This window comes from Apodemus sylvaticus, chromosome 8 (assembly GCF_947179515.1).
Source record: "Apodemus sylvaticus chromosome 8, mApoSyl1.1, whole genome shotgun sequence".
Lineage (NCBI taxonomy): Eukaryota > Metazoa > Chordata > Mammalia > Rodentia > Muridae > Apodemus > Apodemus sylvaticus.
The window spans coordinates 65,809,356-65,830,283 of record NC_067479.1 but is presented as its reverse complement, the minus strand read 5'-3'; the positions used below and the strand labels follow the sequence as shown (position 1 = coordinate 65,830,283).

The window sequence follows — 20,928 nt, the reverse complement described above, 5'->3', positions numbered from 1 at the left end:
AGTTACTTCTAGTTAGAAATTAACATTTTTAAAGTGTTGAGTTTTATTTTTTTATTTTCCTTTTATTCTTCACATCTCTTTCATGTTTTTATGTGCTTTGCCTGCTTTTGTGTCCATGTACTTCTTGCATGCCTAGGTGCCACAGAGGCTAGAAAAGGGTTTTTTGGTTTTCCAGGAACCTGGCTATGAGCTGCCACGTGGATTCTGGGAACTGAACCTAGGTCCTCTGAAAGAGCAGGTGATCTCTTTTAACTTTTGAGACATCTCTCCAGCTCGCAGTTTTTCTTAAGTGATTCTCTTCTGCTTTTAGTATATCTAACACAGGTATACTAAGGTGTCCATTAAACCAAAATTTGTCCCAAATATAAAAATAAAACAAATAATAATTTTATTTTATTCACAAAAATAAAATTCTGATAATGAATTATTCCTCGTATGCCTGAGAAAATACCAACACTTAGAAGTGTTGTAGAAATGATAAGCTTTCTAATTAGACACTGAACTTTGTAGGTCCAAGATAACTGGGGATGGTAAGGCTGGATGAAAGTGGTTCTTTCCACCCCTGCCATCTCATTTGTGATATTCTTTTAAAAAAGAAAGAAGTATGAGAAAAAAAGAGGAAAAATCTTTTAGAGCTTGTAAGAAGTATAAATTGTGGATACCTAGTATCAGAGATTTTGATTAAGCAGGTCAGGAAAAATGCTTTATTTTAGCTTATTTTACTAGCCAGTCAGTCCACAGATAATTTTTAGCAGGAGTCAATCAGGGTAGAAGATACTTTCAAGAGAGGATTGATTATGCAGCTAACTTTTAGGTTAAGCATATGCAATATTAGTATGTCTATCTGACAACTTTCACATTAGCATATAAGCTAAAAACAGTTCTAGCCTAAAAAAGCAATTACAACTTAGAGTTAATATGCTTAATTTCACAATGCCAGAATAGACTATGGTCTCAATTAACTTAGATAAACATACCCTATGACAAAAGCTATTTTTGTTAGTAATAACAATTAAGGAATGGTACTGTGAGTTTACTCTGACTGGTAAAGCAAACACTAACCATGGGGATGGATCAGAAACAATTTTAATGAAGACAACAAAAGAGAAGTGATGAGTATCTTTAAAAAATACAACTGCAAATGTCAGGCTTTAAATTAGGACAGCAATTAACAAAAACAAACATCACTTATAGTTTTTCTATCAAAGTCTTATAAATGAAACCAGAACTTTAACAGAGATCTAGTATTCACTTACCTAGGACTGTATTATACAGATGAAAGAGGAGAAAAACATGTAGGTTGAAGCAAGTTTGTATAAATATGTACAAATCTACAAAACTATCACTTGAAATTACAAAGTCTGATTTCTAAAAGATATAGAATAGAACATGGTATCACTTTAAGAAATCGTAAGAGTATGACTAGAAATATAAAAAATTAAGGGTAAGAAAAAAATAACAACTTGTACATTTTCACCTCTGGCCTATGTTGGTTCTACTGTCTGACAACATGAAGGATAGAATGTTTTTATTATAGTGAAACTAACAATAATTCAGCCTTCTTTATGTGAGGCTGTAAAAGGAAGATAATGTCCTTAAAGTGAAAGAAATACTGCAAAGTGGCCACAACTTTTCCTTCTCAAATATATATCTGAATCTCTGGTACAAATAACTTAATTATTAGTTAAGTTTTCTTACTCTATTAGCTTAAAAGTATAGAAAAGCACACATATTTGTAGACTTTTCAACCCTAACACGAAATTTCCTGAATAAAAATTAAATACAACACCACTGAATAAACAGTTAAAAAAAGTCCAAAAAAACATTTACTATTCTCCCTTTCTTCCTCCATTTCTGGATTTTTTGAGACAGATATATATATAGCCTCTCTGTATAGCCCTGGTTGTCCTGGAACTCACTCTGTAGATCAGGCTGGCCTTGAACTCAGAAATCCGCCTGCCTCTGCCTCCCAAGCGCTGGGATTAAAGGCATGTGCCACCACTGCCTGGCTACTATTCTCTTAAGGATGCACTGAAAATAAAGTATTTTTCAAAACAACCTTCTTCAAACCACAAATGGGACCTTCCCATTGTGTGGAAACTTCCTTGGCCACTCTGACTATACACCAACAGCAGCACCCTGCAATACAAGCTAACTACAGCGACCACCCAACTTCAAGTCTTACAAGAGACAAGAACAACTGCTATGGTGGTGACACTTGCTTCTTCCCCATGAAGTTCCTACTATTTAAAAAGCACCACTCAAGAAAAACATATGTATCTAACTCTGAGAAAAGTGCTTTTGTACAGTTTATTTAACAAGTACACTTGTTAAGTACATTATAGGATAAAATTATTTAAGAAGGAATTTAAAAAGGGTAAGGTGGAGAAAGAAGACAAAATTACTGTTTTGGTTATTAGAAAGGGAACCTACAATGTATTTTAAAAAGTTAACACATTAACAGTATTCAGTTTCTAAGGCTACATTTACTTGATTATCAAATCTCTCAGAGAAGTTTTAACCATTTATCAGTGTGTGCACAGACTTGTTCAAATTCTAATACAAAAAATAAAAGCACACTTTTGCTCACAAAATGCCCTCCCTGGCTTCTTCCCAGGCACATGACCTAAATCACTATCATATACTGACTTCAGGTACTATTTAGAAAAACAAAAAACAACTACCCCCTTCAACCAAAAACCCTCAAAACTACCACCCTGAGATTCAACCACTGGATATATGCTTTGTGGTAGAGTGTTTGCTAGGCCTTTGTTTCAATCTCCAGAATGGCAAAAAATAAATACAGCATTAAGTGTTTAGCCAATATGATTTCTTTTTTCCTTTCAGGAATTGATCTCTGTGAATGTACCACCCCCACCATACAAACAGAAATAAGATAAAAATTGAAAAATCACAAATATAAAAAAATTTCTGGTATAATCTATGTTAAATATGTGCATTCTGGTATAATCTGTGTTAAATAGAGCTAAAAACTTAGACTCAAAATTATCAATTCATAAGAGAAATAGAAATGTTTATTCTGTTAAAATACTTTATATATAATAAAATGCTATTTATAGGACCCCAACTTTAAATGCAAGTTATCTTCCAACATTGATTCATTTAAGCATTGATTCAGAAACATGAGTTTGGATATTATTGAACAAAACAACATGGATTAGAACTAGATATTAAATTTAAGTAATACCTAGTCTTGAAATTAAAAATTAAAGTATAAAATATAGCAATATAGTAAATTTAGGTATTTTGCAAAAACAAAATAACTTCTATTTCTTACCAAAATGAATACATTTTTTCCACTTAATTTGAATGTTAGAAATAAACTTAAAAAATCCACAGAATAACAAGGTAATTTTGAATATACTTATTTAGTATGAAAGGTATTTGTAATATAATACATTGCTTGATTATTTTTGTTGTTTTCTTTTTCAAGTTTCTCCATTTAGCCCCGACTGTCCTAGAACTCACTAAGTATACCAGGCCAGCCTCAAACTTACAGAAATCCTTCAGCCTTGCCTCCAAAGTACTGGGATTAAAGGCATGCACCGCCACTACCCAATTTATAACATTTGGATATATAGACATAGTGATGGATTAATTTTAGAAATCATATTTAAAAATGCTGAATATTTTCTTTCAAGTAATTATATCAAAATAGCAAAGTAATATTAGCCTAGTTAAAATCTGATAATGAAATGTCCAAAGTGTAGTTCATAGTACTGCAAACAAATTATATTTCAAGTCATATTTAAAAAAATTTAAAGATTTAGAATTAACTAAATACTGACTATTGAAAAATGTTAATCAGAAAGTATCAGTTCTGATACATTAGGCCTTATTTCAAAAACAAAATAAATTAGGGATATTTGTTACTTTTAGAAAACCACAAAATATATATCCATGTACAAAACTGTTCCACATAAACATTTAAAATGTTCAAGTTAATTTTGTTATTATTTAGGAAATCTTTGCAATACTTTAAAATCTCTATCAAAGAAAACAATTCTGACATTTCAAATGCAAGTTGTTTATGAACTAACATTATAAATCACAATAATTTTAAGGTCCCTCATCAACAAATGTTAAATTTACTCCATCCTAGTTTATTAAAATATTTTTTTCATTGTAAGGTAAATATCTCAGTAAGATAAAAATAATGATAGTGCAACTTTACTTTAAGGGCAATTATTTTTCCTGAAACCCTGATCATGCCTTTAACTGAAAGTAAAAATACTAAATTCAAGATATAACTGGAGAACAATTTTAATTAAAACATTTAAATCAATTCAATAAATTTCTGTGTACCTAATAAACCACATTTTAAGAGAGAATTGGAGAGATTTGTGAATTTGAAGTATTTACAACACGTCCTTTAAAGAGCGGTTAAAGAATACCTAATCATTTATAACTGTAACAGCTTTTATTATTAGCCAAGTTAAGGATTCTTACTGTATCAGAAGTGGCCAACTATAAGAAAACGTTTAATATATGTACTATTGCTTTTAGTTACTAAATTATGTAACAAGCTAAATTTCCTATGTTCATAAGCTATTTATAATTGTATCGAGAACAATAACATGTCAAATATTTGGTTCAAACAATAAATTCTAAGACCCTCAGGTATCATAAATTTTAAACTCTAAATTCGAAACCACCATGCATTTCAATCTTCAGCTATATGATAACTATGCTTTCTCCTTCATTTAACTCATTAAAACTGGGTCAATTATCTGGATAAAAAGATAAATTAAATGTCGATTCCTGCCAACCCCCAAGACACTCCATTTTCATCTTAATACTCTCTAACCTAAAAAACACTGGGTAAGATAGAGGAAAAGTTTATTCATTCTTCACCCATCAAAACTGTTCTGTCATAATTTAAAAATTAAAGTTATAAAGACATTCTATACTTTGTATTTATTTGAAATAGTCACCATATATCAATGTAACAAAAAGTTATCAGAAATTCACTTTTAATTAAACTCTGATTTCTATTTACCTCTTAACACTTCTTTTTTGCCTCAATTATTAACAAATGTGCATTTCTGGATTATCTATCTCATAATATAAAAATATCAAAATCCAGTTTATTAATATTTTAAAATGGACCTTAACACTCTAGGATTCTTAAACATACCTGAGAATGTGTTCTAGAATGTTTAAACTATTTAAAGTAAGAGCGGTTTTATGGGCAGGAAAACTGTACTTTAGTCTTAAGATTAAACTGCACTTCTTAAGAAAACAAAGCCTTTGGGATTTTTTATTTGTTGCTTATATATTCATAGTTATTACAAAGCCAACAATTCTAAAGAAAATCAGTTTTAGCAACTGCCATTTTATTTAGCAAATATTATTAAAACTTATGGTTAATACTTTACTAGAAAAAATCCTAACCAAGTAATATTTAGTAATAACATCAATATATACCAGATTACCATCTAGGAAATAACAGTTTTTTAAGCTGCACACTATCTGAAATGCTCAACTAAATACAAAAATCAAGTAAAAATAATGTTAGAAAAATGAACTCTAAGTGTTTTGGAGATTAAGGTAGTAGTTACTGAAAGTTTAAATGTTCTATAATTTTATTTTTAGAGTGCTGTAACTTTTGATATTAACAATGTATTGAGTATCTATGAGTAAAATACTTATTTCTGCTTAAGAAACCGTGACTTGGTTAGGAAGGTACTTGGAATACTTCAAATTTTCTTAAAATATTTTCATTATTCTTATCTAATTTTTAGACTCTACCTACTTCTCCACTAGTCAAACAGCCAAGTACTAAATTCCACTTGACCTAAAACACTTCATTTTGTAAGAATAAAGTCCAGTACATAATTAAATACCTTACATAGCTCACTGTACTAACACCCTCAGGAAAAAGAAAAATCACCATATATACTTTGTTCTTTATTAGGGAGTGGGTGAAGGAATCTACAACATAATAAAAACATCAACTATGTTCTTAAAAATCTGGAATATCAACAAGCAAGACACTTAGATTCAGCCAATTTACAAGATTTCTGTTTATTCTTTACTTATTGATTTTAGTTCATTCAAATGTTTCAGAATTACTACCAAGTCCAATTATATTACAAAGATATATAATGATAGGTTCCGAAAATTCATTAGTATAAGGCAGACGTGCTGACACATATTTACAATCTCAACACTAAGGAAGAAGTTGAGGCACAAAAATTAATAGTTCTAGGCCAGCTTAGGATACAAAGCAAGTTCTTGGCTGGGCTGTAGAATTAAGACCATGACTTAAGAAAACAAAACCAGACAAAGAATCACAACATTAGTATACCTTAATCTCCTATCATATTCCAATGCATTACGTGGGTATTCAATCAAAGAAACTTTGGTTGTTTTCCAGAATTGGCTGTCTTCTAAAGGTTAAAATCTGAAATAAAAATGGCATGTATTATTGCATGAAGATACTCAACAGATAAATATCTCCTGTAGTTCCTTCCACTTGATCTAATCCATCTTGACAATGCTCAGAGCCACTACTCTGAAAATATTTTTAGAACAAAAAAATAACTTGATTAAGAACAATTAATACGCATTATCACCCAAAGCCTCTTCAAACAAATCAGGTAGGTTTCTGCTTTCATTTCTCTTTATGACATTCATTTTCAAAGTAGCTATGAAAGAACTGAGAAAGATTATAAAAAAATATTCTTTGTAATTCTAAAATCTGTATAGCCTAAAAGTATGCAAAGGATAAAGATTAAAATTTGACTACCTTTCCCCTAAAATTACTAAATGGATCAATGATGACAAATTACTATTATTCTCACCTTTAGTATTGTTATACTTGAGTGAATTCCAAATCTTTTCTTACAGTTCTACCAATTTAATAATTTTAAACAAATGAGAAATACATGGACCACTACTAGACTAACCTTTTAATGCTTCCAAATAGAGGTGAAAATGCAACTTTATTTATTTTTTTCATTTGTTTCACCCTTTCTGGATCTTAATGACTTAATAGGTAGCAACTATATTAAAAGAGCAAGTTATTAAATTACCAAAGGAGTAATGTACTACATATGAATCCTAATGCTTCTACTTTTAAGAATAGCTGAAGTGAGAAATAAAATAAAGAGCGAATACCAAAAGCCCCTTTATGTCTGTAATATTTGATTGTTTAAAGGTTGTAAGAATACTAGATAATAAGGAACAAAAGGCTTGGATATAAAATAAAATGTTTATGACTAAAAGAAAAATTTCAAAGTAAAACTTAAATTTATTAATTTACTATTTATACTTAGAAAATATCACAAATCAGCTGGGCGGTGGTGGCGCACGCCTGTAATCCCAGCACTCTGGGAGGCAGAGGCAGGCGGATTTCTGAGTTCGAGGCCAGCCTGGTCTACAGAGTGAGTTCCAGGACAGCCAGGACTACACAGAGAAACCCTGTCTCGAAAAAAACCAAATCCAAAACACCAAAAAAAAAAAAAAAGAAAGAAAGAAAATACCACAAATCTTGTCTATGGAGCATTTCTTTGTTCAAACAAAACAGGCTTAAATAAGAGCACATTAAATTCACAACCTCGAGAAAAGTATTAAGAATAAATCACACACACACACACACATTTATTAACTCCAAGACTTGAAACCTGTCTCAAAGAAAAAAATCCATTAAAGCATCTTTTATAAAGGCAAATAAACAAAAACTTACCTACCAGAAAGCATTATTTACAGAATTTATGATCATTTATATATACTAGCAATCAGATATTACATAATAGTAACATTTCAATAATTTCATAGACATTATCAGTTTTTAAGACAACCATATTTTGAGGTTCTAATACTGAATCTCTTAAAATTAAATGCTTTATCTCATTTTCCAACACTTAATTGAAATAGCGGTATAAAATCAGTATTTTATTACTGATTTCCTTTGGTTTTATGAGATTTGAGAACAGAAAGTTAGAGCAAGTCATAGTTTGAAATCTAATTATATGCTAAAATTAATTGCAAAGCGTATAGTTTCTAAATTTGTGCCATTAAAAAATAAAAAGGGTAAACTATGCATAGTCTTAAAATTCTTTCTAAAATGTGCTGTTCTAATTATAATTATACTAATTATATTTCTCATAAAAGGGGTTAAAAAGAAATCAACGTGGGGATTAAGTGTCATCAAACAAAAGAAAATAAAAAAGACAAAAGCCTTTTTAAGGTTAGAAACAGTTTATAATTTGAGATGAACTTTATAAAATTTCTATAACTCTAAATTTAAAATCTAGTTGTTGAAAGCTTATTGAAGAAATATTAAATATAGCCTGGAAATGTCTTTCTATAAACTCAATAGTTCTAGACTGAAGACTCTTTCGTACAAATAAATATACGAATAATAGACATACACAAGTCTTCAGGAAACAAAAACTAAAAAGCAACACACAAAAGAAAACATGGTAACAGAACATGAACCTTTACATTTTTATCCTTATATTTGGTTCCTTATATTTAATGTTCCTAACAAACATTAAAACAGATACTAATCTAGTGGCACACAAAAACCTGAAGCTAACTTTTGAAAATGTACACTGAAGACAAGTTAATAGGTTTTTTTTTAAATTGTCTAAAATTAGACCTTTAATTGGAACTAGTATAAAGAACAAATAAAAATCAATGCTACCAGGGAAACTGATACTTCTGTTCCCAGTCTCCTACAATAGTAAATGGAGTGCCGGGAGAACTTTATCAGCACCATTCTTCAGTGCTGTTTTCCTATGGTAATAAATAACTTTTGCAGCTTTTACAAAAGAATAGAAAATTAGAGTAATCAGTTTCTGTAGAAAAACACAGATAACTGTATTTAAATATTTAAACAAGTAGGTATATCTCTATTGGAATTGTCCCTTCTACCTAGCATTACATAAAACATGAACATATTTTGAATGCTGTGAAATTTATTTAGGTGTTAGTGTATTCTAAATAGTTACAAGAATTAGTTTAAATAAAGAATATCACTTTCAAAAAGTTAGTAAAACAAACAAATGAAAGAAAAAAAACCCTTCAATTATGGTTTTAACATAACACACATTCCATAAACGGAACTGTCAAAAAATTATGGTTAAATTTCACCAGTTTGGTGAAATTTAAAGATTTCCTCCATTCCCATAATTCTCTCCCAGTCATAGAATTTGAATAAAAATTAAAATACAAATACAAATCAACAGTAAAAAGCAAAACACATTTTACATATTATTACATGCAGAATAGAAACGAGATCAACAATTTTAGTAAATCAAATTTTATAGTTTTAGGAAAATTTTATGAAAAGATACAAAATAGATTCTGAAAAAAAAGGATTATGGGTTCAGTAAACTTAATTATCATGAAAGTAATACACAATAGAATGTATTTATTATTAATTAATTTACAGTCCTATACATTTATGAAAATGTTTTCATTTGAATGTTTCTAACTGCATGTTTGTCTTAAATTGAAATAATGTCTCAAAATTTCAATTATTTATAAGATATAAAATTTAAAAGTTCCTTTCAAAATCATCTACTGTTTGAAAACCCCACCCTGTCTCTTATCAAGATGGATTTAAAAGGAATGTCAAGCAGGGTAATAAATATTGTCGCCTGTCTCAAGTGACACTAAACAAAAACTAACTGAAATTAAATAAACCAACACATACGCAATGCTGTACACAACACATTCTCTCATAATGAATTTGTAAAAGGAATGCATTAATATATATGCTCACCTGTGCATACTTACTTGTTATAGTCTCAACTAAGAAACATAAATGACTTGTAAACTAAAATTTTAAATCAACTCCAATGGCTGAGTTAGAAGACATTTTAAAACAAATTTGCAAAGTTCTAAGAATATATTCAAATTTTACAAAAAATGCAGAACAGATAATTTAAAGTTCACTTTCATCAAAATAAACAATTCTCCCATAATATGTATCCAATAAATACATGAAGGCTGAGACGAAAAAATTTTATCAAAGGAATAACCAAGCACCTCAGATCCATCGGAGAAGTTTTCAACCATTGAAGACCAGAAATGTCTTATAACTGCAACAGCAGAAATACAGTTTTCCTAAATCAGCCTTTTTAGTTTTATATTTAAATATATATTCTAGAGCCATCTGAAAGGCTTTTACGGAAGAAACAGCTCTATTGTGTACCAACTTAAAAAAAAAACCTCCAATTTTACATTTTGGATCTATTTGAATAGTTCTCTGACTAAACATAGTTTTTCGGTAGGTCAAGAATTATCAGCTCCGGGATCAACATTCAACCCCCCCAGTCCCGCTACCTTCCAGCCAATCAGTGGGTAAGAAGCCCGGCATTTGGGAGCTCCGTTAGACACAATTTGAAAAACATCACATTGCGCTCCTGCTCTTCTGGAAGGGATCAAAATGAGGGCGGGTCCCCCTGTTTTCACAGACACACACCAAATCCATGGATCTGATAAAAAAAAAATTCCAGAAGGAGAAAGCTCTGTAGGGGGCCTGCTCCAAACAGCAAGTCACTGAGGTTCCCAAGAAGCCGTATTCCTGAGCGAGGAACCGAGACGCTGCTGCAAAAGCATCTGCAGAGGATCTGAAAGCCAGGTCCGTGCGACCCTCCCGCAGGGCGTCACAGTAGCTGAGGGTTAATCTAGGGGTGCTGAGGGAGGAAAGCGGGACGAGAGTTTAACGTGCACCCTTCACAGAGACTACTACCTAGCGAGCATTACCTAACGTCAAAGCTGTCAAGATTACCTAAATTCAAGAGCTGTCGAATCTGGGTTGACAAAAAGCCAACAGCCAACGGGGAGGGGGAAAAAAAAGACACGAACCCCCCAAAGGAAAGACAACTCCGCTTTCTTCCGCCTCGCGTCAAGAGTTCCAAAGAAAAGTTGCGGACTGCAAAATTGCCGTTAAATCGTAGGTGCAAAGGCTCGTCCGCAGGAAACACCAAGTTCCACGCTACTTTTCCTTGAGACGCTGTGTTTCAAGGACCGGAGAAGGAAAAAGTCTTCTTCTAAGAGCGCGCCGCCAGGAAATCGCAAGCTCGCAGCCCCGTCCTTCCCTTCACCCCGACACCCCTCCCCCCTCGAGAGAGAGGGGACCGCCGGGAGAGCAACGACAAAATGACCCAGCTGGACGCGTCCGCCCGCCGCGCCCGGGGCCGGGACCGGCCGGCGCCGCCTCTTCCCCGCGCTCCGCAGCACACCTCGGGGGCCGCGGGCAGCCGTCTCTTCGGGAACCCGAGTTTCCCGGCAGGAGGCGGCCTGCGCTCCGACCGCCGTGTACACCGGGGAGCGCGGGTGGACCTGCCGCGCCGGCCTAGCTCCACGGCCGGCCGCTCGCGCTGACAGGTCGGGCGGCGGCCGCTCGGTCGCGTCCCGCTCAAACCGCGCCTCCCCTCCCCCAGCTCCGCGCTCCCGCCACAAGCGGCCAGACACCGCCCACCCGAGGACACCTAAGTTACGCCGGCCGGATCTCCTGGGGAGCTTAAGCCATTAAAGTGAGGGCAGACCCCGGGTCCGGTGCCTGTGCCCCTCACCGTCCTCCGGTCCCATCGCTGCCACCTCCCGAGACCCGCTTTGCTACTTGAGGCTCTTACCGACTGCGCGGGATCTGGCGAAACCCCCTCTGACTGCCCTCTGGTCTAAGTTATTTTTTGATGATTTTGGGGAGGTTCTCCGGCGCGATCCTAGCGTTGCGCTACGCGCGGACAGGTTATCCCTTCCCTCCGCTAGATTGATGAGATCAGGCATCACTCGAAAATGGCGCCGAAAGCGCTGAGGCTCCTCATTCAAATTCGTTAGAGCCAACCCCGCCGCCCCGGGGCATGCCGGGAACGCGGGCTGTCTCCACAGCTGTCCCTGCCTCCCCCCACCCACCCCAACCCCCGCGCGACCCTGTTGCGCATGCGGAAACTTCTACCTCCGATTTCCCCCGGCACATGCGCAGGATCGCCGTGGCGCAAGGCCCTCTACTTCCTAGGTTCCAGTCCCCGCTGTACCTCGCGCTTGTGTGTGTGCCAGCGTCGTCCCTGTACCGCAGTGGAGGTGGTCAGCTTTCGGACCCTACTCCGATGACACACTAGTACCCTACCTTTGGGATGAAACAAATTAGGGTCTATCTTAAGCGTTTCGTAAAAACAAAAACCGCTTTTAATTAAACTCTAAGCCACCGAGTGTGCCTTTGAGCCTGAGTGGCCGATCAGGAACTTAAAACCGCGCATCGCTGTCGTGCTCTCGCCCTACGCCAGCGCCTCTCTGGTCTGTCACACCTAAACCTCGAACCACTTCACGAGGTAGGAATTTTACGGTTCAGTCACAGGACCAGCGGGCGGCTGTCATACACCGACGTTTCCCTTCACCCCAGACCTCGAGGCATGCGACCCGCCCACTATGCACAAGCCTTTTGATTCTGAACTGGAGACCGAGCTTTCGGCTCTGGATTGGAGCCTGAGATATACAATCTTTCGACGTCACTAGGGTACTTTTCCAAAAGAAAAAAAAATAGTGCTGTAGTAAATTACGGATTAACCAGATAGTTTTTCCGTTGTATGAAGTCCTGAAAAAGTTCTAAGAGCCACTAGGTATTGATAATGTGGTGCGCACAACACCTCTATGGTAACACCTACTGCTATTTTTGTTTTATGGCTGACGATACCAGATGTTCCGATTAGGAATTCTGCTGTCTTACAACTGGTGAGAGCAAGCTAGGCAAACCACCTTTAAAAATGGCTCTATAACAGGACAAAAAAAATGAAGTTAATATTTTAATTTTTCTTACAAAAGCATCTTTTGATCCTTTGCTTGCAAGACATCGTTCCTGCCACTAGGCTGATTAAGATGACATTTTTAAAAAGAAAACCTGCCATTGCTCCTACATGACTATAGGGTTGTAGTTTGTTGTTTCCTTTGATTCTCATGAATTTTTAAAAATGACTTTGTGTGAATGTTTTGTTTACATGTGTGTATGTGCATCTTATATGTGCCTTCAAACATTCAGAGAGGAGCGATTTTCTGGAACTGGAGTGAGATGGTTGTGATCCACCATGTGGGTGCTGAAACTAAGCCTGGGTCCTCGGCAAAATCAACAAGTGCTCCTAACAGCGGCGCTCTCTCTCCAGCACTATCAAATGGTTTTGTTTTGTTTTGTCTTATCAAAAAGAATCCAACAGTTTAAAAATCAGGAATATTACTATGTTTGCTCTAGTTTTTATTATAAAAAACAACTTGTGATGAATTGCAACTTTAAAAAATACCTTTTTATGGAGTTGAGGCTGGCCTAGAACTGAGCTTTGTGACCAGGTAGATAAGCCCGCTTCAGTCCCTTGCGTGCTAGGATTACAGGTTTGTGCTGCCACACCCTGCAGAATTGTAACTTTTGAACATAAAAAGATGTATCTTGTTGTTATGCCTGCTAAAACAATGGATATGAGACTTAAGTGCTAAAGAGTAAATGAATTGGAGAAGGCTTCCATGGTTTCCATTAGTGAGGTGCAACTGGAAAAGAAATAGACTTTAGCAATCAAATCAAGACTGGACATGGCTGAATAGTGTTCAGTTATCTACACTTGCTCTGACTAAAACTTATATGTCGATCCCTTTTAGAATATTTAAGTCCTATTTTGTTTAAAATCTTAACAAACCATAAATCCTTATTGAGTCATTAAAGTGGGAGAAACCAAAAATCAAGTAACAAAGTTCTGATGTCCGAACAGAAAGCCAATGGGGAAAATTATCTTTCCACCACAAGAGGGTGCAAATTCCCGAGTTAAATTTCAAAGGGGGAAAAAAAAAACGGTGATTTTTCTATCAGATCATCACACTCTGGATATAAAAATCTGAATTTTACAACTCCGAAACATGATACACCTTATAAGACTAAAGAATCCCAGTCTTTAGGTAGTAATTAGTATTTGGGTACCAGGGTGTCTTCTAGAAAGGCGTAATAATCTGTCTGCCTACTTCCACCCACTCAGTTGAAGCCTCTGTATACAGTATACACTGTATATTCCTGTCAGGGAGCAGAACCCAAGTCGTATTTAAAATCCGGAATGCAATCACCAGCGAGCGAATGGTAAAGTGGCCACAAAGCCACAAATGTTCTTACTGCTCAGCCATCTCTCCAGCCATTCTACCCATATTTTTATTTGTATATTTGTGTACCGTTTTTCTTAATCACTTAGGGTAGGTTGCATCTATCATAACAGAGCCCTCTACCTGTTGCTTTCCCAGTCCTGGGAGGAAAGGCGCACATGAGTACACCCGGCTTCTTCGGCAGTTTTCAGTACCCTTTTATATTCCTGTTGTTTCTTTAAAATGAACTTAACAACAAATCAGAGATTCAAATTTATAAAACGTTATTAGATCATCCATTCATTTGCTGCCTCTTGTGGGGAGACCAGTTCTCTTTCTCTCTAAACATACATTACATCCTCTCCCCTCCAGGACACCTTTACTTCTGAACTTTCCTCAGGCAAGCATGGGTCCTAGCTCTTCACTTCTATATTCCTGGGAGTGCATTTCATGACAGCCTGGTAAACATACACTTGAACGGTATTTTTACCATCATGTTACAATTTTTGAGGTTGGCCCTTTATAATATTCTCCCCCCGCCACCCCACAGGAGCCTGTCTCTGGCCAGGGATTGAATTTAATTGTCTTATCTTTTTAAGCATCCTTTGCTCTGGAAAATTCCCATTTTGTCTTTTAAGTCCTTGATGTATTTGAAGGACTTTTAGAACAATAACTCCATGTTTCCTTACAGTTAGAGGGAGACTATGCATTTCAGCTGACTGCTGTAGACTCTGTGGCCTGTTCCTCAGAGACACTTGTAGAACATGACACCCATGTATTACTCACTGATGATCATAATTTTGATCACCTTGTCAATGTGTGACCCAAACTTCCAACTGTGTAGTTACTCTTTTTTTTTTTCCTTCCTGAAAATAGAAAGCAGTTTGTAGGGACATTATATCTTACTCATCAGAAGTTCCTTGTGTGTTCAGCATTGCTTATACAGTTTATGTGATGGATTCAAGATGACTGAACAAACCCATATCCCCTCTTCATTTTCAGCCCACAGCATTCTCCTGGAAACAAAGCCCTTGTGGCTTCCCTACTAACCTATTCATTATCTACACGAGTACATTTGAATTCCTGTTTTTCCACTTCGGTATTTGCTTATTCTCATTTATGACGTCCATCTACAAATATTTTTTAAAATTCAGATTTTCTTATATGCATATTTTGCCTATATGTATGTATGTACACAATGTTATATCTGGTGCCTTTAGAGGTCAGAAAATGGACAGTATCAGATCCTCTGGAACTGGTGTTGTGAGCCATCCTGTGGGTGCTGGGAACCAAACCAAGGTCCTCTCCAAAAGCCACAAATGCTCTTAACTGCTGAGCCATCTCTCCAGCCATTCTACCCATATTTTTATTTGTATATTTGTGTACTGTTTTTCTTAATCACTTAGGGTAGGTTACATATATCATTGCCTTTCACCTCTAATTTAAACTATATATTTAATTATTTTGGTATTCAAATTGTCTTGTGTAGCTAGTAGAAGCACTTCCTCTTGTGGCTTTTGTTAGCATTACTTCATTTTTATTTTTAAAAAGCACTCCCTTGCTTGTATAATGAGATAGTACATGTTTGTCTCTTAAGTTTGCTTTTCCATGGAATAAGTCTTTTCCTTTTTAGAAGGCCTGTTTCCATGTTAGTGGAAAATGATCTTAGGGAACAAGGTTCAGTATGCTTATTGGTACTGGATTATCTGCTCTTAGAGCTTATAGGAGACAGTCCTGAGAAATGTATTTGTGTGTATGCTCACAAATATTTATACACAAATCTTGCAATCTGCAAAGGATATAAATTTAATTTTAAATTACATATAATTAAAATATATAATTTATATAGTGACATAAAGTTCTGGATAAAAGAAATGAAATCCCCAGCCCACAGGGGCAGGCAGAACTAACTCCATGAGCTCAAGTCCAGTGTGGTCTATAGAAAGAGTTCTAGAGAAGCCAGGGCTACGGAGAGAAACCCTGTCTGAAAAACTAAAAGGGATGAGGGCTTCAGGGAAGAAATAGTCACAGCCACACCATCAATTCCTTCATGTTCCCTTTTAGTCAGTGTCTATATACATAATTATATAGTTTCATAGTTCTCTTAATCCCTTTCCACTTAACATGTCATAAACATATGAGTTACTATATAATTTTCACAATCTTTATTTTAGATTGCTCTGAGATATATCTTTAGAATTTTCTATTTCTGGACATTTAGCTTATTTCTCGTTTTTGGTATTATAATTCTGAAATGAACATTTTTATATATATGCCCCTTTTAATTTAATGTTTTGTCAATTGATTGGAAGATTTCCTAGAAGTAAGCCCTCTGTGGGTTTTAATATATGTTCTCACACAAAATGGAATAAACATTTACCAGAATTTAAACTACAATTGGAGATTGAGACAAAAAAAAAAAAGAGTAATCTCTTTTAGTAGACAGTTGAATATACATTGAAAGATAAAATTTCCCAACAATTATAGCCTGAAAAAATAGAGGAAGATCATGCATTTCATGGAAATGGGTAATATAGGAAACTTAAAGGAGGTAGTAGTTAGACTGTGTGTTGCGAGAGGCTTGGTGGAGGGCACGCTGGGATTATAATGAGCCATGTCAGTGCACACAGAAAAGAAGAGATGGGCCAGGCCATGGAAAGCATTTCAAGTGGAATCATTAGAGTGTAAGAAAATGGAACAGTTGGGAAGCACCTGGCATTTTAGACAGCTAGTCTGCTATAGTTTGTAGCTTGGGGATCTTTGAAAGCAGTAAGGTCAGCCTGCTCAACTGGAGAGAGGTTAGACCATTAATGGTTTTATGTGCTGTTTTTATATTGATGCAATTGGAAAGTCTTAAATTAATTTGGTTTTGCTTGTCTGTTTTTTCTGAGACAGGGTTCTCTGTGGACCCTGGCTGTTCTGGAGCTAGCACTGTAGACCAGTCTTGAACACACAGAAATCCACCTGCCTCTGGCTCTTCAGTGCTGGGATTAAAGGTGGGAACCACCACTGCTCTTCCCAATATGAGACCTGTATTTTAGAAATTTACTTTCTAAATGAAGGGCTGGAGAGGTGGCTCAGAGGTTATGAGGGCATACTGCTCTTAAAGAGGACCCTGAACTCTTAAAGAGTTCAGTTCCTTCATTATTTTGTGAAAATTAATAAATATATAAATACTTCCATCTCAGCATTGCATTCACATAGACATACAAATACATATAATTAAAAATAAATGAATCTTTGAGAGAAATCCACAAAATTTTCTTAATGAGGTTACTCAGAGAACAGAGAGGTGTGGAGAAACTTCTTTGGAGAAAAATGCCCAGGCAAATTATTGAGCACTTGAACTTAGAGGAGAAGAGGCAATGAGTGAAATGAGGTATAAAAGAAAAAAGAATTATTTGTTCAGCATGCAGGTAACTTTTCCTAGGTAACTATTTAGCACTTACTCTGTGCTGCATGTATTTTATACTTTTGTTAGTTATCAAGTATGTTAAGGGTGAACAAAACAACCACACTTTTCCCTCTTATGGTCTAATCTAATGAAGAAAAGCAGACATTAATGACCTTACGAATCACAGCTCCGCAGTAACAAGAAAGTACAGGGTGCTGTAAAAGCACTGTAATACGGGGAGTACACACTGGACATAAACATTTTGTGTGTGGGGGGCATGGTGCAGAAGTGCCATAGAGTGAGTGCGTTTGGAGGCCGGAGGACAGTGTGGGCTGGGCATTGAATGTAAGTTGTTGGGTTTGGCAGCAAGCACTTTACCCACTGAGCTATCACTCTGGCTGAACAAACGCATACCAGAACGTCCAAAGATAGCTGTGCCTTCATATCTGGAATCTATATACATAACAAACATGTCAAGAGAGAATTCAAGTTCTGTTTGAAAGTAAGGCCACTGTGGTTTGAAACTCGCTTATCCTAGATTATCTGAATAGACCCCTCACTATAGGTCTTTTAAGTGTGGTAGAAGAAGCGTGAGAAGGGTGTGGTGAGAACCATGTGAGAACGGCTCAACCAGGTTTTGCTGGTTTGAAGATGGAAGGTTTGGAGCCAAGGAATAGCTTGTGAGCTCTAAAAGCTAAAAAGGGGGTTTCACAGAGCCTTCAGGGGGATCACAATTCTGCCTTCCTCTTAGTTTTGTGATACTGACACTCATTTTGGATTCCTGACCTTCAAAACTATAATAAGGTAATATATTTTCATTGTTTATAACCACTAACTTTATAATTGTATAACTGCACAGCAATAGGAAACATGTAAACAGTCATTGTCTTTGTTTTTAAAGCATCTATGTGTATTATGTGTCATGGGGAGGGGGACTCAGGTTTGCCAAATGCATAGGGAGGTCAGAAGACAACTTGGAGAAGTTGGTTCTCTCCTCACATCATGTCAGTTCCAGGGACTCAAACTAAAGTCATTAGTCGTGGCAGCAAGTGTCTTTACCCACCAAGCCGCCCCATTGGCCAGCACACTGCCATTTTCTTTGTGTTATGTAGCTGTGGTAGAAAAATGAACAGTCAGTACTAAGTATATAATGCTTTGCTTATAGAAATTCATACATTATTTTTTAGTTCCTTTTTTAAGGTCTACAAAGTGTCAGATCTCAAGATGAAAAACTTGTTAAATATAGCATCTAGTCTACCACTGAAATTATATACCTAGAGATCACACTGTAATTTGTCGGTTGGAATATGGAGGGCTTTTCCTGTGAATTTACTCATCTAAGTCTTCTTTCTACTTAAATTTGAGATTTATTTTAAGCTGATATTTAGTTTGTTCAAATAACTTAGATTATTTCTCCCCTATAGCTAATATCCATTTCTTAGGCAGAAATCCTTCTCATAGGGTTATTTATATAAGGTGGTGCCCTGGATGGCTTGGGCATGTAAGGGATGGTAGGACAGTTTCCTGCCCTGGAATGGAGCCAGCAGGGCATGGGCCTCCACAAATAAACGATGATTCCTGTGGGCATAAGGTTTGTTTGTATAATACTGTACATATTTTCACATTCCTTCTTCAAGGAATGCCCTCTCTGCCAAGGTTAATGACTCCATGATAATCAGAGACAGCTAGAGTCCAGGAGGGGTGGCATGTTTATGTCTCAGCAAAATGGTAATGCTGTGACCTTATGGCTGTGAAAGTCAGGGCAGCCCTTAAGGCTGAAAAAAAAAAAAAACACTGAAAACACAAGTTTGAAAATATATAATTTCTCAACTATGTAAAATATAAGGATGCAATATGAATTCACAGATCTAAAAGAACAGAGACAGCTGTGCTATGAGCCAGTTTGTCAGAAAGATACTAAGGAAGGAAGGAGATAAAGATATTTAGGGGGTGGTGATTGCGAGGCAAGATCCCACCCAGTTTTGTTTATGCTTACAAAGGCTGCTGGTTTCCTGAGTTTAAGGTCAGCCTGGCCCAGGCTAGGTTGGAATAGTGATTTCAGGGTGGGGTCCCACTCAGCTATCTTATTGTCTATAAGCTTGCAGTCTCTAAGACTCAAGAGGCTGTTGATTCACTGGAGAATCAGAAACTGTAATGACTGAATGGATATGTAAAATAAAAATCGGGCTTTTGATTTGCAAGAGACAAGCTCTCCAGAAGGGTTTTAGAATAGTAAGAGAACGCTGTATTAGCAGGGCAGAACACAGAGAGCAGTCTGGAAAGCTGTCTCAAGCAGAATACAGGCCTTCAGCTTGGGCCCACAATTTGAGTTATTTGTTTTTGCCAGTCCTAGACACCCCTTCCTGAGAACCCCTCTCCAAGCTGAAGCTGGTTCTTGGCAGTAAGGGATTGCATGCTTTATGTGTGACAGAGGCAGATGCACGTGAGAAGATACCTGTGGAAGCCAGAGTACAACACTGGGTGCCACTGTTTGGGTCTGGGTCCTGTCCACTTGGGAGGCAGAGGCAGGCTGATTTCTGAGTTCGAGGCCAGACTGGTCTACAAAGTGAGTTCCAGGACAGCCAGGGCTACAAAGAGAAACCCTGTCTCAGAAAAAAAAAAAAAGTGACAGCCAGATTTATATATGTTCTGAATGATATCCTAACAGCACTCACTTTTTGTCCCATCTATTAAAATCCCAGTATCTGGGGAAGCAAATTTAGACCCATAAACAGTGATAATTTATCACTATCTGCTGTTGTCAGTTTATTTTAAAAAGTTGAGGCCCTTGAGTACTGTCAGTTATGTGGCCCACTGTCAGCCCTGGCTCCATGTCTCCTTCTTAATCTGTGCTTCCTGTACTTTGACAAAGTTACCTTGCTACTTTTGTAAAAATAAAGTTTTAAAAAATGAAGGGACAAAAGGTGCTTGCTGTCAAACCAGACAACCTGAGCTTAATCCCCAGACACTTCTCCCATACATAGCACACATGTACACAAAATAAATAAATGTAAAAGAGTTTTAATTGAATAAAACTTTATGATGTGTAGAAAATGTCAGATTACATCTGATGACAACAGAAATTTTGGTGATTTGGGATGATCCTGGAAGCTGAGGAGGACAGGAAATCAGGAATCTACAAGCTTGTCTTGTTTATTTTTAATAATCAGAAATGAAATTAGAGTCATAGTTTCTAGGATACATGATGGAGGACATGTGACCAATTCTTTAGGACAATTGGGTTGAATGCTACATGTGTAAGGTTCTTATTAGTATAAATCTGTGGGGAAATAAGATAAAATATGTTACAACCCTTACTGCTTTAAATAGATATAAATAGACTGTTAAAGGCAACTCTGAAGAAACTTACTTTAAAAAGCTGAGTTTGTAGCTCTAATGGGAATACTTTCTGTCATAAGAGGAGTACTATGTTTATTTAGTCCTAA

The 20,928-nt window shown here is 36.3% G+C and overlaps 1 long non-coding RNA gene across 9 annotated transcripts in view; it reads right to left on the bottom strand.

The window, feature by feature from the left end:
• Positions 1-20,928, bottom strand: part of LOC127691436 (uncharacterized) — a 49,885-nt gene that overhangs the window by 7,398 nt on the left and 21,559 nt on the right. For 2 of the 9 annotated variants that reach the window (XR_007979270.1, XR_007979272.1), the window contains exons 1-2: positions 11,616-11,843; positions 6,332-6,427 (exon numbers count right to left, since the gene is read on the bottom strand). This is a non-coding gene — a long non-coding RNA (uncharacterized LOC127691436). Of the gene's footprint in view, positions 1-6,331; positions 6,428-6,932; positions 7,023-10,768; positions 11,368-11,615; positions 11,844-12,017; positions 12,543-20,928 lie in introns of those variants that run through there. The other 7 variants (XR_007979271.1, XR_007979268.1, XR_007979275.1 and 4 more) reach the window with 6 other exon arrangements.